The 17,134-nt window shown below is 43.0% G+C and overlaps 1 protein-coding gene across 1 annotated transcript in view; it reads left to right on the top strand.

Annotated features, from left to right (window-relative positions):
- LOC134353795 (N-acetyl-beta-glucosaminyl-glycoprotein 4-beta-N-acetylgalactosaminyltransferase 1-like) overlaps positions 1 to 17,134 on the top strand; it is an 897,506-nt gene that overhangs the window by 1,306 nt on the left and 879,066 nt on the right. The window lies entirely within an intron of this gene.

Below are 17,134 nucleotides of genomic sequence, written 5' to 3'. Positions count from 1 at the left end.
CTTTATTGATCAGAGAAAACAAAAATAAAAGGTTGCTGTTAGCTACTCTGTTGGTCTGCCTGGGTACGAGAGTCGTGCATGTCGAAGATGATGATTACAGTATATCCGCACTATTAGCAGTTTGAATGCAATCTGGACCAAGTTTTATTTTGTTTTGCACATGCACGTCTTTAAAACGTTTTAAAATAGTTCTCAAGCCTCATTCCATCCTGCCTTTGATGTGGGATGAGGCTGGGCACTACTCGCTGAATGTGGGATTGAGACGGGACATCATTCCAGGAATGTGCGGACTGAGACTCGACATCGAGTCGTGCATGTGCAAACTGAGTCTAGGCAATTATTTCATGTTTTCGTGACTCGTGTCACTTTCTGTTGACACTTCGAGCTTCTAGGTGACAACTTGTTGAACTACTTACCTCTCATGCACGGTATTTATCCGGATGGGTACAGAAGTGCGGAATAATAATGTCTGAACCAAGGCAGAGAGAGCAATTTAATTATTGGTAGAAATAATACGTAAATATTTTTTTATCAAATTATTCTGTTTTTAGTTTCTAGCATCTATTACGATTTATGCCGAGTATTCCATAAAGTATTAGCTATTATTATTGTTGCTTTTTTAATGTTCAAAGTAAATTTATTATCAAAGTACATATATGCAACTATATACAACCCTGAGATTCATGTTCTTGTAGGTGTACTCAGTAAATCCATAACGGAATAAGAGAACATAGTAGAATCAGTGAAAGACCGCAACACCTTTGGTGTTCAACCACTGTGCAAATACAAAAATAAAGAAATAATAGTAATAAATAAATAAACAAACAATAAATATCAAGAACATGGGATGAGGAGTTCTTGAAAGCGATTCCATAGGTTGTGCAAACATTTCAATGATGGGGCAAGTGAGGTTGAGTGTAATTATCCCCTTTGGTTCAAGAACCTGATGGCTGAGGGGTAATAACTGTTCCTGAACCTGGTGGAGTGGATCCTGAGGCTCTTGCACTATCTTCCTGATGGCAACAGCAGAAGAGGGCATGACCTAGGTGGTGGAGGTCCCTGGTGAATATTGCTTTCCTGCGACAATGATCCCTGTGGATGTGCTCATTGATGGGGAGGGCTTTATTTGTGATGGTCTGGGCCATATCCATTACTTTTGTAGGACTTTCCGTTCAAGGACACTGATGTTTCTGTACCAGGCTGTGTTGCAGCCAGTCAATATACTACCCATCACACATCTATAGAAGTTTGTCAAAGTTTTAGATGTCATGCCTAATCTTCATAAATACCTAAACAAGTCGAGGCACTGCCATGCTTTCTTCATAATTGCACTTGCTTGCTGGGCCTAGGACAGGTCCTTCAAAATGATAACACTGAACAATTTAAGGTTGCTGACCCTCTCTTCTTCTGATCCTTCAATGAAGACTGCCTCATGGACCTCTGGTTTCCCCCTCCTAAAGTTAATAATCGGTTCCTTGGTCTTGCTGACATTGAGTAGGTGGTTGTGGTTGTGGCACCACTCAGCCAGATTTTAAATCTCCCTCTTATACGTTGATTGGTCATCATCTTTAATTTAGCCTACGACAGTGACCAAGAGTTAGAACAATGCTCTCTGGCTTAGAATTAATCACAGATATCTGGTATTCAGGTCGTGCTGTGCTTGATGAGTGTGCATCTAAGGCACTTGCTCACCTTTATGGCTGTCAGACTGCTTCACTAAAATATTATGCTTTCCGTTTTGATTGTATCAAGATTCTCAATAAGATCTTTCATTTATATCCCATACTTCTGTCCAGTGTTTGCTGAATATTTTGTCAATGGCTTACACTTCCTGGCAATGAATAAGGCAGGGATTTATTGCCTATCTATAGCTGTTCTGAGCCGACTGGGCTGCTGGGCTAAGGACTAAAATCACACACAAGTCAGATAGGCATAGATCAGATACAGTAGTTTTATTAAAAAAAAATCATAGTCACTTCTAAAAACCTACATTTTCAGATTTTAAAAAAATTATTATTTTCAGAAATAGTCAGCCAACCTTGTAGTTATACTAAGTGTTCTCTATCTATTTACCATTTCAATTACAGGTATCATCTGTAAGATATTACTTTGTTAAACTCCTTTCCATATTTTTTTCATCTCTTTGTTCTTCCCATTGCTGTCTGTGTCATTGAGGAAATGATAGGTCTTAGATTAAGCCCTAAATTTTAGAGAATGAAGTAGAAGTTAATGATAACAAAGTCAGTATCAGTAATGATGACCATCAGATGACTGCAAAATATATATATATCTGATTTGTGGATGTCCTTTAGCAGGGAAATCTGCTGTCATCTCCTGGTCCTAACTACATGCCTCCAAATCTACTGGAAGCCCCATAAGCAGTCCCCCCAATCCCCTGGCCAAACTCTTTCTCACACAAAACAATTTCTGCCTTAACTCTGCTCACGTCTTTGAGATCAAAGGGGCTGCGGTGGGAATCTGTATGGGTCCAAGCTGTGTCTGTTTTGGAATACATACAATAGGTGCTGCTTTAGTCATTGATAGGAATGGAGTCTATTCTCCAGTACATCGACAAACAAATCGGTGTTGCTTCCTGTCCTCACACTTCCATTTGTTTCAGCATTGTTGCTGCCAGGTTCTGCTTTGTGCTTACTTTCAAATGGGTCATTTCTGCTTCTTTACATTCTTGCCTTCTCCACATTTTGGGATGGAATAATGACCAATATGTATTACAAGTCCACAGCTATTTATAATTCATCTGCCCCTTCTATAGGGGCTCCATTCTGTTCTTATGTTCTCTTTAGCTCTGTCATTTCCGTCTAATTGGTACAGTCCCTGCCAGTGCTTCAGAGATGTCTTTTTTTCCCATAACTGTGGCTTCCACTCAGCCATGAGGGGGACGAGGGAAATAAGTATCTTCCTCTCTGTCTGTGTTTTGAGAAAGACTTCAATAACAGTTGTAGTTGGGTGGTCCTGGAGTAAATATTGTGAAGGGTCAAAATGACTATCACCAGACACATCTTTCCTGCCGCTCCCTTTTCAACATTTCGAAGGAACCCTTCCCTCTTTGACTCATTGGATCCATTTTCCATTTCCACCAACACCCGTGCCACATCCTTCCTGCAACCACAGGAGTCCAACCATTCCTGGAACCAAAACACTCCTCTCCTCTGGGTAAAGGAATGATTTCCTTGTTCTTCCACTTGGTGGCCTGTGTTCGGTATTTTCGATCTCCATATGTTGAAGATAAAGAGTGCACTTCAGGTAACTATTTTGTGACGCCTCTACACTATCTGCAAGGTTGATCTAAATCTTTCAGTCACTTACTAATGTAATTCTATATCCCACCTTGTGTTTGGATATTACACTTTTCCAGTGAACCTGAATGCAAGCTTAATTAACAGCATCTGATCTTCTGAAAAGGATTACCGGCTCAAGATTAAATTTTGTTTAGAGTCATAGTGTCTACTCCACCCCTTCCCTGTAATTTTCTTTTTTTGACTGGTCCTTAGTTCAGAGTTGTTGCCACTGCACTTCATCAAATACTGTATTAATACCACTTCCACCTTCTCTTTCGTATGTTTTGCCCATGTCTGTGTTTTGACAAGTATTTTTGACACCTGGAGTAAACAATGGGGAACAAGTGCTACTTAATTGGGCAACTTCCATTGCTCCGCTGATGATAGATCATGGACTTCCAGTCAAGATGGCACTAGAAAACAATGATTTCTTAGGTGACTTCTTCCAGGTAGCCAATCTCTTCAATTATTTCACCTCTTCTATGCCTTCTGCTTGTTCTTTTTGTGATGTTTGTGTTACCAAAACTGTTGGAGTGTGTGATGTGCAGTTTGGAACGTGATCGAATGATCTAGTGCTCTGCTGCGTCTGGAGAGTTGTCTCATAGGGAAGATTAGAGGTGGGAACCCAAAAGGGGCTGAGGACAAGAGCTGACTCATAAAAAAGGCCAGAGACAGAGCACGGGGTCCTTAACGACTCCATCTTGACACGGCAAGGAAGATTGAAGCATCGAGGTGTCTGCAGAGGGGGTCAGCGATCATTCCCGTAGAGGCCAATGGGGCAACGACAGTCAGCGGCACTTGGACCCGGCAAGGCAGTCACTCTTCACAGAAGGACTGAGTTCGTGCAGCTGCTCTCCTCATATGCTGATGGAAAGATGTTTTCGATATTCTGAGATTTATGTGATTATTGGACTGTACTTCATATTGGTTTCCTTCAGTTTATTGGTGTTTTCTTTCTTGTGGCCAATTGGCAGGTGGGTGATCTGTTAATTTTTTTGTGCATGGGGGTGGGGTTGGGACTTTTGATGCTATTGTCGCTGTGTTTTCTTGTGAATGAGAAGGTCGGGATTGTTATTGTTACTGTTTTTTCTGCAGGGGAGGGGTTAGGGATTTGTTTCTATTTTTGGTTTTTATCTATGTGGGAGGGGATGGGGTTTTTTGGTGTTCGTGAGTTTTGTTTCTTATTCTTTTTTCTGCTGGGGTGGCGGGGGGGAAGTTCATGTCTTTTCTTTCAACTACATCCATGGTCTTTCTGTATTTCATGGCTATCTGGAGAAGATGAATATCAGAGTTGCATATGCATACTTTGACAGTAAAATGAACGTTTGAACCTTTAGGTAGTAGGCTGATTGGGCAGTAATTGAATTTGCTGCAGTAGGAAATGCTGCTGCCTTACTGCTCCAGACACGCAGGTTCAACTCTGACCTCTAATGCTGTATGTATAGAATTTGTATGCTTTCCTTGTTGCTATCTGGATTTCTCCTGGGTGCTTGAGTTTCTTCTCACAGCCAAAAGATGTTCGATTGATGGGTTAATTGGCCACTATAAATTGCTAAACTGCTCCCTAGTGTGAAACTGAATGGTAGAATCTGTGGGTGTGGGAATGCAGAAAAGGAATCTTTCGTGACATTTTGCAGTTCATGGTTTTGTACGCTTGAAGAATGTTGTCAACCAGCTGCACATACTTTGCTGTGATGTAAGAGCCAAGTAAACGTCCAACAACATCCTTGAATGCCTTCCATGCACTTTTCTCCGGCCCCAATAGAAGTTCTTTGAATTGCCTGCCACTGATGACCTGTTTGTTTTGTGGACCAACAAAAATGCCTTCCTTAATCTTGGTTGGCATCAGTTATTCCAGGAAACATCTGTCTCAAATATTGAAATCCTTCATGGAAATTTTTATGCCTGAATACAGCAGATTCCATCCTTACAGTCTTGAACCCAGTAATTCTCCTTTTGCCTTTGACAAATCCAAGTCTCTGACTAGGTCATTTAACTCAGATTGAGTTATCAGATGAGGCTCACTCAACATAAAGGGTTCAAAATCTGTATCAGTATTTGTGTCATTTTTCATTCCTGGCTTGTGCATCGTGACTGCTCTAGACTCCATGTTTCTGGTGGCTTTGGTACTGGAAGATTATCGACATATGTCACAGCTCTCATGGCTGTAGGAAGCTTGAGGTATTCAATGAACTTCTTGTTTTTAGCAGAGAGACCAGACACAGTGGTCAGACAGAAGTAGCAGTCTGTCACGTGATCCTCCTGCTCTTGCCATATCATTGGGACATGAACAGCATTGACTTCCGAGTATTTCTGAGCTAAGCTCAAAGGTTAACAGTGTATGTTGCGTAACAGATGTGAGGAGTCTGGGCTTTGTCTTGGTTGCTATTTTCACACCCAAAGTAGAGCTCAGAGCTCTTAATACGAGCAGCCATGCTTCCTCTTTTGAGATTTAAGCATATACTCGTCACAAATGTAACAAAACATCATGGCTGTTGCAAGACTGTTGAGGCATCTTGTTAATCACAAATATTTCCTAAAATGCAATTACTTCATTGCAATGAGTACACACAATATGCTACGTGCAAAGAGCAAGTGCATCAACATGATCGCAAACCGAGATACATGTAAGCGTAATGCATAGAGCAGTGTGTGCATGATGCTTTTCTAGTGCTTCTAAAATCTGTCCTGCTGTGCAGCATCCGCCCTGCCTAAGCATGCCCGGACAAGATAGAAAACTTTTTCAGTTTACGTTGAGGGCAACTTTTTAATTAACTTAATTTCTGAATTTTAATGGCAATTTTTAAAAAAAGTGATGTGTGATAGGGAAAATTCATGGTGATTTTCATGATTAGCAGCCCAAAATCCATAAGATATATCCGAAAGTATTCAGGAAGCAAAATCTCTGTTGATAAGACTACTAACTAATAACTAAGTACACTTTTTCTAAACTGCAATCCGTATACTGTAATTCCCCTTTGAGAGCTGTGCTTTTGAACTGTCTGTGTTTTTGTGGTATCCTGAAAGATTTAGCGAACTGGACTTGTGAGAATGCAGGTACAGATGCATTGTCCACTGCTGGATTGGACTTCGGGCCGGAGTGAGGTGTGGGGTCCAGGCTCGAGAGTGAAAAACAAGCCGATGTTCAGCCAATTTAAGCGCTATGTCGAATTAAAGAGATTAAGGTGTTGAGGCGAAGGGCGGAGGACGAACAGGTGTTCAGCTCACTGCTCTGTGTCAGCCAGGGCCCCTCACTTGAACCCATCCCATCTGCCTGCATCTGACCCGTCTCTCTCTCTCTTATCACTACTACCATCCGGTGTAAGGTACAAGATTCTTGCCCTACTGCACTTGCCTTAACATTGAACTGACTCTGTGCCTGTGGACTCACTTTCAGGGACTGTGCAGTTCACGTTCTGTGTGTTATTTTGTTTACTTTTTTACAGTTTGCATGGTCTGTTCTTTTCTCCCCACACATTGGATGTTTGATGATCTTTGTTGTATCGGGTTTTTCATGGATTCTATTGTGCATCTTTGTTTTGTGGCTGCCTGCAAGAAGATGAATGCCAAGGTAATTATACTTCAAAAATAAATGTACCTTGAACTTTGAAAGCAACAAATTTTGCGACATACGTCTGTGATAATAAACATGATTCTGATTCTAATTCTGAAATTGTTCAAGCTTGTTGCATCGTGATGTACTTGACCTCTCTAGATCATTAAGGTATCTTTTAGTGTTTACCATATATAGGACATCCCCGTCGTCAAGCCCTCTCTGGTTTTCACAAACCTCAGTGGTCACACCACAGGCGTGATGGGTAGGGGGACAGGGGAAGTGAGGGGAGCTGGTTTGGAATCTGATATACCCTGTCAACAGCAATCAGAAACAGAATTAGGTTTATTATCGCTGTCTTACATAATGTGAGTGTGGGCATGTGACCAAGTGGTTAAGGCATTCGACTAGCGATCTGAAGGTCGTGAGTTCGAGCCCCAGCCGAGGCAACGTGTTGTGATCTTGAGTAAGGCACTTAATCACACAGTGCTCTGCAGCGACACTGGTGCCAAGCTGTATGGGTCCTAATGCCCTTCCTTTGGACAACATTGGTGTCGTGAGACTTGTTCTGGAGCTGCTCCGGCCAATGGCCAGGCCACACTTAGATCCCTTCCAGTTCACCTACCAGCCCCGACTAGGAGTTGAGGATGCCATCGTCTACCTGCTGAACCGTGTCTACACCCACCTGGACAAGCCAGCGAGCACTGTGAGGGTCATGTTTTTTGACTTCTCCAGTGCGTTCAACACCATCCGCCCTGCTCTGCTGGGGAGAAGCTGACAGCGATGCAGGTGGATGCTTCCCTGGTATCATGGATTCTTGATTATCTGACTGGCAGACCACAGTACGTGTGCTTGCAACACTGTGTGTCCGACAGAGTGACCAGCAGCACTGGGGCTCCACAGGAGACTGTCTTGTCTCCCTTTCTATTCACCATTTACACCTCGGACTTCAAATACTACACAGAGTCTTGTCATCTTCAGAAGTTTTCTGATGACTCTGCCATAGTTGGATGCATCAGCAAGGGAGTTGAGGTTGAGTATAGGGCTACGGTAGGAAACTTCGTCACATGGTGTGAGCAGAATTATCTGCAGCTTAATGTGAAAAAGACTAAGGAGCTGGTGGTAGACCTGAGGAGAGCTAAGGTATCGGTGACCCCTGTTTCCATCCAAGGGGTCAGTGTGGACATGGTGGAGGATTACAAATACCTGGGGATACGAATTGACAATAAACTGGACTGGTCAAAGAACATTGAGGCTGTCTACAAGAAGGGTCAGAGCCATCTCTATTTCCTGAGGAGACTGAGGTCCTTTAACATCTGCCGGACGATGCTGAAGATGTTCTACGAGTCTGTGGTGGCCAGTGCTATCATGTTTGCTGTTGTGTGCTGGGGCAGCAGGCTGAGGGTAGCAGACACCAACAGAATCAACAAACTCATTCGTAAGGCCAGTGATGTTGTAGGGATGGAACTGGACTCTCTCACGGTGATGTCTGAAAAGAGGATGCTATCTAAGTTGCATGCCATCTTGGTCAATGTCTCCCATCCACTACATAATGTACTGGTTGGGCACAGGAATACATTCAGCCAAGACTCATTCCTCCGAGATGCAGCACAGTGCGTCATAGGAAGTCATTCCTGCCTGTGGCCATCAAACTTTACAACTCCTCCCTTGGAGGGTCAGACACCCTGAGCCAATAGGCTGGTCCTGGACTTATTTCATAATTTATTGGCATAATTTGCATATTACTATTTAACTATTTATGGTTCTATTACTATTTATTATTTATGGTGCAACTGTAATGAAAACCAAATTCCCCCGGGATCAATAAAGTATGACTATGACTATGACTATGTGGAGAGGGGAGACTTGCAGCATGGGCAACTGCCACTCTTCCATACAAACTTGCCCAGGCGTGCACCCTGGAGAGTGAAGACTTTCCAGGTGCAGATCCATGGTCTTGCAAGACTAACGGATGCCTTTGCTTTACTTTACTATATAATGTGAAATTGGTTGATTAATGACAGCAGTACAATGCAGAGCCATAAAAATCACTATAAAGTATGAAATAGTGCAAAAAGAAGTAATAATAAGGGAGTGTTTATGGGCTGTTCTGAAGTCTGATGATGCTGGAAGAAGCTGTTTCTGAATTGATGAATGCATGTCTTCAGTGTCCTGCACCTCCTTCCTGATGGTAGTGACAATAAGGGGGCATGTTTCTGATGGAGAGGGCCCTTAATGATTGATGATGGATGCCGCTGGCTTGTGGCACTGCTTTGATGATGGGGAGGGTTGTGCTGACATAGAGCTGGCTGAGCCTACATTGTCAGCAGTGTCTTGCGATCCTGTGTATTGGAGCCTCCATACCAGGCAGTGATCCAACTCCACATGGAAGCATGCACAAACACGAGGAGGTCTGCAGATGCTGGAAATCCTAGACAGCCTACTCTGCACTGTATCTCAACAAATAGATAAGTAAACGTCACTAAGCTGCCTTCCTCCTTCTGTTACTCCCACTTATTGTTCTTTGGGGTGTGGCACCCGACTGAGTATCACCTGCAAGCTGGGTAGGTAGCTTTGGAGAAGAACCTGGCCTTGCAGTCATGAGTGTACAGGGTGTATGGTAGGAGGCTGAGGATGCAACCTTATGGAACAATGATGGCAAAGGTGTTGCTGTCTGTTCTTACTGACTGTGGTCTATTGGTCAGAAGCTGAAGGAGCCAGTTGCAGAGGGAGGCATGAACTCCCGGGGTCTGGAGTTTGGTGGTGGCTTTGCTTGGAGTAAATAGGCAGAACTGTAGTCAATAGACAATAGTCTGATGTAATTGTCTTTACTGTCCAAAATGCTTCAGGAAAGAAGGTAGCTCCAGGCGGGATGGCGTCCGCCGTAGACCTTTTCTCGGCAGTAGGCAAATTTCAGTGGGTTGAGGTTGTCTGGGAAGCTGGAGTTGATGTGTACTGTGACTAGCCTCTCAAAGCACTTCATGATATTAGAGCCACTGGGTTATAGCCATTAAGGCACATTATCTTGTTTTCCTTCGGATGATAGTGGATTTTTTAAAGCAGGAGGAAACCACAGCTAGAAATAGGGAGAGGTGAAAATGTCTGTAAATGTCCCTGTCAGCTACTCAGTACAGGATCCAGGGAAATGGCCAGGAAGATCATCTGGACCCGATACTTTCTGCAGGTTCATCCTCTGGAATACTGCTCTTACATGAGCAGTGGTGACTGTAGAATCAGGTGCACTGACTGCTGTCAGGGTAAATGGTGACATACCCAAAGTTCAAAGTAAAATTTATTATCAGAGTATATGCATGTCACCACATACAACCCTGAATTCTTTTTCCTGTGGGTATGCTCAGCAAATCGAGAGCATGGTAACTGTAAACAGGATCAATGAAAGAGCAAAAACATAGAAGACAATAAACTGTTGAAATGCAAGTAAATAGCAATAAATAATGAAAGCATGAAACAACAAGGTAAAGAGTCTTTAACGTGAGATCATTAGTTGTGGGAACATCTCAATAGGTGAGTGAAATTATCCTCTTTTGTCCAGGAGCCTGATGCTTGAGGAGTAGTAACTGTTCTTGAACCTGGTGGTGGGAGCCCTGAGATTGCTGTACTTTCTGACTGATGACAGCAGCGGGCAGAAAGCATGGCCCGGGTGGTGAGGATCTTTGATGATAGATGCTGCTTTCCTATGGCAGCGTTTCGTGTAGATGTGCTCAGTGGTTCTGCTCAAAACGTGCATAGAATGTGTTATGTTCATTGGGAAGGGATGTTCAATAGGTGGAATACTTCAGATTTCTTAGAAAAGGATAAGACTTATCAGATAAAATTACTTTAAGTGACAGAATGCGTAGGTAGCAACCAACATGAACACAGCCATTGAATCTAATTTGGCAGGAATATAGTACTCTGAGTGATTGGATGGGAGCTTCCTCTGATTGCTTTGCACCCTTCTCATTGCCAAGTCAGTGATTTCATCCAGTCACTTTGATCCCTTCACTTTGGGTTAGGAGAGATGGTGGGAAGTATCTTAGATTAGATAGATGATACTCTCATTTAAGTTTCTTGGGTGACACTCCATTATTCACCTCGTCTGTTTAATCTGATGGTCATTGAATTCCAATGAGCCTTGAAGGGCAGTTTATAATGTGGTTTCCTACCTTTTCAAATGAAATTCCTGCATGTTCACTTCCTGTTTAATCTGGGATCCCAATCCCCAGGATGATGTCACCATGTCGTCAAGTCAAGTGAAGTCAAGATGGGTTTCTTGTCATGGTGAGGTGCAGGTAAAATGAAACCCTTGCTGCAGCAACATCACAAACATGTAGAATGTAAATTATGCATAAATTATACAGGATTGGAAAAAACTGCAAAAAAGACTTTTAATGCAATTAATAGACAATAGACAATAGGTGCAGGAGTAGGTCATTTGGCCCTTCGAGCCAGCACCGCCATTCACTGTGATCATGGCTGATCATCCACAATCAGTATCCAGTTCCTGCGTTATCCCCATAACCTTTGATTCCGCTATCTTTAAGAGCCCTATTCATCTCTTTCTTGAAAGCATCCAGAGACTTGGCCTCCACAGCCTTATGGGGCAGAGCATTCCATATATCCACCACTCTCTGGGTGAAAAAGTTTTTTCTCAACTCCGTTCTAAATGGCCTACCCCTTATTCTTAAACTGTGGCCTCTGGTTCTGGACTCACCCATCAGCGGGAACATGCTTCCTGCCTCCAGCGTGTCCAATCCCTTAATAATCTTATATGTTTCAATAAGATCCCCTCTCAGCCTTCTAAATTCCAGAGTATACAAGCCCAGTCACTCCGATCTTTCGACATATGACAGTCCCGCCATCCTGGGAAATGTCCTTCCTCAAATTTGGAGACCAAAACTGCACACAGTACTCCAGACGTGGTCTCACCAGGGCCCTGTACAGCTGCAGAAGGACCTCTTTGCTCTTATACTCAATTCCCCTTGTTATGAAGGTCAGCATGCCATTAGCTTTCTTCACTGCCTGCTGTACTTGCATGCTTGCTTTCAGTGACTGATGTACAAGAACACCCAGATCTCGTTGTGCTTCCCCTTTTCCTAACTTGACTCCATTTAGATAATAATCTGCCTTCCCGTTCTTACCACCAAAGTGGATAACCTCACATTTATCCACATTAAACTGCATCTGCCCACTCACCCAGCCTATCCAAGTCATCCTGCATTTTCATAACATCCTCCTCACGTTTCACACTGCCACCCAGCTTTGTGTCATTGGCAAATTTGCTAATGTTACTTTTAATTCCCTCATCTAATACATTAATATATATTGTAAACAGCTGCGGTCCCAGCTCTGAACCCTGCGGTACCCCACTGGTCACCGCCTACCATTCCGAAAGGGACCCGTTAATCGCTACTCTTTATTTTCTGTCAGCCAGCCAATTTTCAATCCATGTCAGTACTCTGCCCCCAATGCCATGTGCCCTAATTTTGCCCACTAATCTCCTATGTGGGACTTTATCAAAGGCTTTCTGAAAGTCCAGGTACACTACATCCACTGGCTCTCCCTTGTCCATTTTCATAATTACATCCTCAAAAAATTCCAGAAGATTAGTCAAGCACGATTTCCCCTTCGTAAATCCATGCTGACTCGGACCGATCCTGTTACTGCTATCCAGATGTGTCGTAATTTCATCTTTTATAATTGACTCCAGCATCTTTCCCACCACCGACGTCAGGCTAACCGGTCTATAGTTCCCTGTTTTCTCTCTTCCTCCCTTCTTGAAGAGAGGGACAACATTAGCCACCCTCCAATCCACAGGAACTGATCCTGAATCTATAGAACATTGGAAAATGATTACCAATGCGTCCACGATTTCTAAAGCCACCTCCTTAAGTACCCTGGGATGCAGACCAGCTGGTCCCGGGGACTTATCAGCCTTCAGACCCAATAGCCTATCCAACACCATTTCTTGCCTAATATAAATTTCGTTCAGTTCATCCATTACCTTAGGTCCTTTGGCCACTATTACATCTGGGAGATTGTTTGTGTCTTCCCTAGTGAAGACAGATCCAAAGTACCTGTTCAACTCGTCTGTCATTTCCTTGTTCCCCATAATAAATTCACCCGCTTCTGTCTTCAAGGGCCCAATTTTGGTCTTAACTGTGTTTTTCCTTTTCACATACCTAAAGAAGCTTTTACTATTCTCATTTATATTCTTGGCTCGTTTACCTTTGTACCTCATTTTTTCTCTGCATATTGTCTTTTTAGTTACCTTCTGTTGCTCTTTAAAAGTTTCCCAATCCTCCGGCTTCCCACTCATCTTTGCTATGTTTTACTTCTTTTATTTTTATACTGTCTATTACTTCCCTTGTCAGCCATGGCCTCCCGTTACTCCCCTTAGGATCTTTCTTCCTCTTTGGAATGAACTGATCCTGCACCTTCCGCATTATTCCCAGAAACACTTGCCATTGCTGTTCCACTGTCATCCCTGCTAGGGTATTGTTCCATTGAACTTTGGCCAACTCCTCCCTCATAGCACCATTTGTTCAACTGTAATACTGACACTTCCGAGTTTCCTTTCTCCCTCTCAAATTGTAGATTAAAACTTATCATATTATGGTCACTACCTCCTAATGGCTCCTTTACCTCGAGGTCCCTGGTCGAATCCGGTTATTGCACAACACTAAATCTAGAATTGCGTTCTCTCTGGTAGGCTCCAGTACAAGCTGTTCTAAGAATCCATCTCGGAGGGACTCCACAAACTCCCTTTCTTGGGGTCCAGTATCAACCTGATTCCTCCAGTCTACCTGCATGTCAATTAATGAAAAGTGCATGGTAGTGCGAAAGTTAGTCCATATGTTACATTGCTGTGATAAAATTATGGTTGTGCAGTTTGAGGGAAGAACCAGATGGTTGTTGGATGGTAGCTGTTCCTGAACTTGGTATTGTGGGACTTCAAGCTTCTGTGCCACCTGCTTGATGGAAGCGGTGAGAAGAAGGCATGACCTAGATACCACCTTTTTGAACCTTCATGCTCCTTACAAAGGTAGTTTATAATCTGAAAGCTAAGTCGTTGTTGACCAGTTATTAGAACCATTGATCTTATTTCAACCCTTTATTTACCCTGCCTTGTTTGCAGCATAGTGATCACACTAGTGAAAAATACTGCAGCATCCTTTGTGGCTACAAGAGTGTCTTCCTCCCACAAGCACATTTGCAATGTATTCAACTTAGCTGAGCAGACCATTCCTCTCCATTAATTTTCTGCTTGACCAAACAAGAGGCTACATCCATTGGTTATGATACTACCAATGACAAGATAGCCATGCACCTCTGCAATACCTTTGCTCTCTTTCTTCGAGTCCATGAGTAGCCTAGCTTCTACCTTGGCCTCTTGTTCATTTGAATGCTGCCCTCTAGTACCTTCCCGGTTCGTGCTAGTAACTCTTGGCTACACTTTTCCATGACAGCCTCCTGTGATGTCAAATTGGATACGCATAATTCTGTGAATATTGTTAAGACAGAAACCAAACAATGGTACTTCTGCATCCCATCCTTGATTACTAACTCAGGTGGGATCACATACCATGCAATGTTTATGTCCAGTTTAATCTTGTTCGTTTTCAACACCATCCTGCATCTACAGGTGCAATATTTTGTCCTTCCCATTCAATGACGTGCACTGTTTCTGATGGTACACACTAAAGCCATGATGCACCTGTGGGGGTGGGGAGGATTCAAGGTTTAGGGTAGCATGCTGTGTGCCAATCAAGTGGTCTTCTTCACTTTGGATGGTGTTAAGTTTCTTGACTGTTGTTAGAGCTACCCTAATCTAGGCATGTGGAGAGCATTCCACTGCACTCCTGATTTGTGCTTTGTAAATGGTGTAAAGATTATGGGTGTTTAGATGGCAAGTCATTCTCTGCAGGAAAAGTCCTGCTTTGTACCATGGGATTCGTTTGGCTAGTCCATTTGAGATTTGGTCAGTGATGATCCCATGATGCTGATGGCAGCGGTAATGTCATTGAACATCAAGATTTCTGAGGAACTGCAAGTGAATTTGAGTCTGGTGCATTTGCCATTGGAATTTCCCATTACTAGCATTATAGTGAAAGGAAGGTCATTGTTGAAGCAGCTGATGAAGATTGGGCCTAAGGACGTTGCCTACATTTCTGTGCTGAGTCCAGGATGATTGACTACTGACAATCTTAACCATTTCTCGTGATGTAAGATTCAAACCACTGGAATGCTTTCCCTTGAGTTTATTGACTTAAGTTACATCAGGACTTCTTGAAGTTCCCTTCAGTCCAATGCTGCTGTGTGATCAAGAGCTATCACTTACACCTTGCTTCTGGAATCGAAATCTTTGGTGGAATCTTGGACCGAGATTCTGAGGCAGTCAGGGGCCGAATAGTCTCAAAATTTCAAATTATATTTGTTATCAATGTATACTACAGTATACTACCCTGACATTCGTCCTGCTGCATGTAGACACCAAAACAATTAAGCCCGTGGAGCCTATTTAAAAAAAAATACATCAAGCACCCAATGAGCAAAAAAAAAAGAACAAATTGCACAAATGGCAAAAAGCATAGCAAATAACACTTAGAATATTAAACATCAAACTACAATCTCTGAAACAGTCCAGGAACCATAGCCATTGAATCAGTTCAGTTTAGTGCTGTGTCGATGACTGCAGCCCTCATCTGCAGAGCCATTTTGGCACTGAAGCACCTGGATCAAATCACAAAAGTGCAATAAAAGTAACAGGAACATGTGGAACATGAGCTGCAGAGTCCCCCAAAAGCGAGTTCACAACTGTGGAGTGTGTTCAGCACTGAGGACATTAGATATCAAACTGCAGAGGCCCCAGAAAAGAAAAGTCCCACTGCCACAAGCTGTGTCGAGGTGATCAAATCTGCACCTTCCTCTGGCAGCAGGTAGAAGGAAACTGGTCAAATTCAGGCAGATTGTGCTAAACACCTGCTTGGCAAGGAATAGTGGAGTCCTGGTGAAACTAAAATCTTGCATTGGCCTGTACGTTTTTGGAGAGTAGGAACTGCTTGTTAACATTGCTGTAAACACTTGCCTTCACAGTTCTGATAATTCTGAGTGAAGGTGAAGTTGATTAGCAATGAATGGTCAAATAGTACCAAATAATGCAGATAGCTAGTAGAAGGAAAGAATAAACTGGCTATAGAGTTCCATACTCAACTTGCAATGTGGTACTTTGTCCTTCAAGTTACTTTTGTGTTGGATTTGTTGCCTTCTCTAGGCACAATTTTTTTCCTAATATCTGGAATGGTATTGGAAGGAAAGAAAATTCCAAACAATGAACTATAAAGCCATTTCATGCATGACGTAAATCTTTGGCTTTAGTAGACAAGTAAGGTATTTTATAAACCCAAAGTAAATGCCTCTGTATGTCCCTCTGTAAATGGATCCTTGATTTCCTCACCGGGGGAACCACAGACTGTGCAGGTTGTTGACAATCTCTTCCTCACTGACAATCAACACTGGTGCAGCTCAAGGTTATGTGTTCAGCCCACTGCTCTTCTCCCTCTATGCCCACGATTTTGTAAATAGGCACCGCTCAAATGCCATCTATAAATTTGCCAATGACACAACTATGGTTGGCAGAGGGCATACAGGAGTGAGGTAGATCAGCTAGTTGAGTGGTGTTGCAGCAACAACCAGTAAGACCAAGGACTTGATTGTGGACTTCAGGATGGCGAAGTCTAGGGGGAACACACACCAATCCGCATCGAGGGATCAGAAGTGGAAAGAACGACCTGTTTCATGTTCCTGAGTGTCAACATCTCAGAGGAGCTATCCTGGGCCCAACGTATTGATGCTATTACAAAGAAGGCATGACAGCAGCTATATTTTGTTAGGATTTTGAAGAGAATTGGTATGTCACCAAAGATACTTGCAAATTTTGATAGGTGTTCCATGGAGTGCGTTCTAACTGGTTGCATCACTGCCTGGTATGGAGGGCCATTGCACAACTGCAGAAAGTTGAAAATTCTGCTATCTCCATCATGGTGGGCACTAGCTTTCCCAGCATCAATCTCACCTTCAAAAAGTGGTGCTTTAAAAAGGCAGCATCCATTATTATGGACCCCCGTCACCCAGGACATGCCCTCTTCTCATCGCTGCTATCGAGGAGGAGGAAGAGAAGCCTTAAGGCACACACTCAACATTTCAAGAACAGCTTCTTCTCCTCCGCCATCAGATTTCTCAATGGATATTGAACCCATGAACAGTACTTTTTCCTTTTCTC

Source organism: Mobula hypostoma, chromosome 11, assembly GCF_963921235.1.
Source record: "Mobula hypostoma chromosome 11, sMobHyp1.1, whole genome shotgun sequence".
In the NCBI taxonomy this organism is placed as follows: Eukaryota; Metazoa; Chordata; class Chondrichthyes; order Myliobatiformes; family Myliobatidae; genus Mobula; species Mobula hypostoma.
This window is presented reverse-complemented; position numbering and strand designations above follow the sequence as displayed.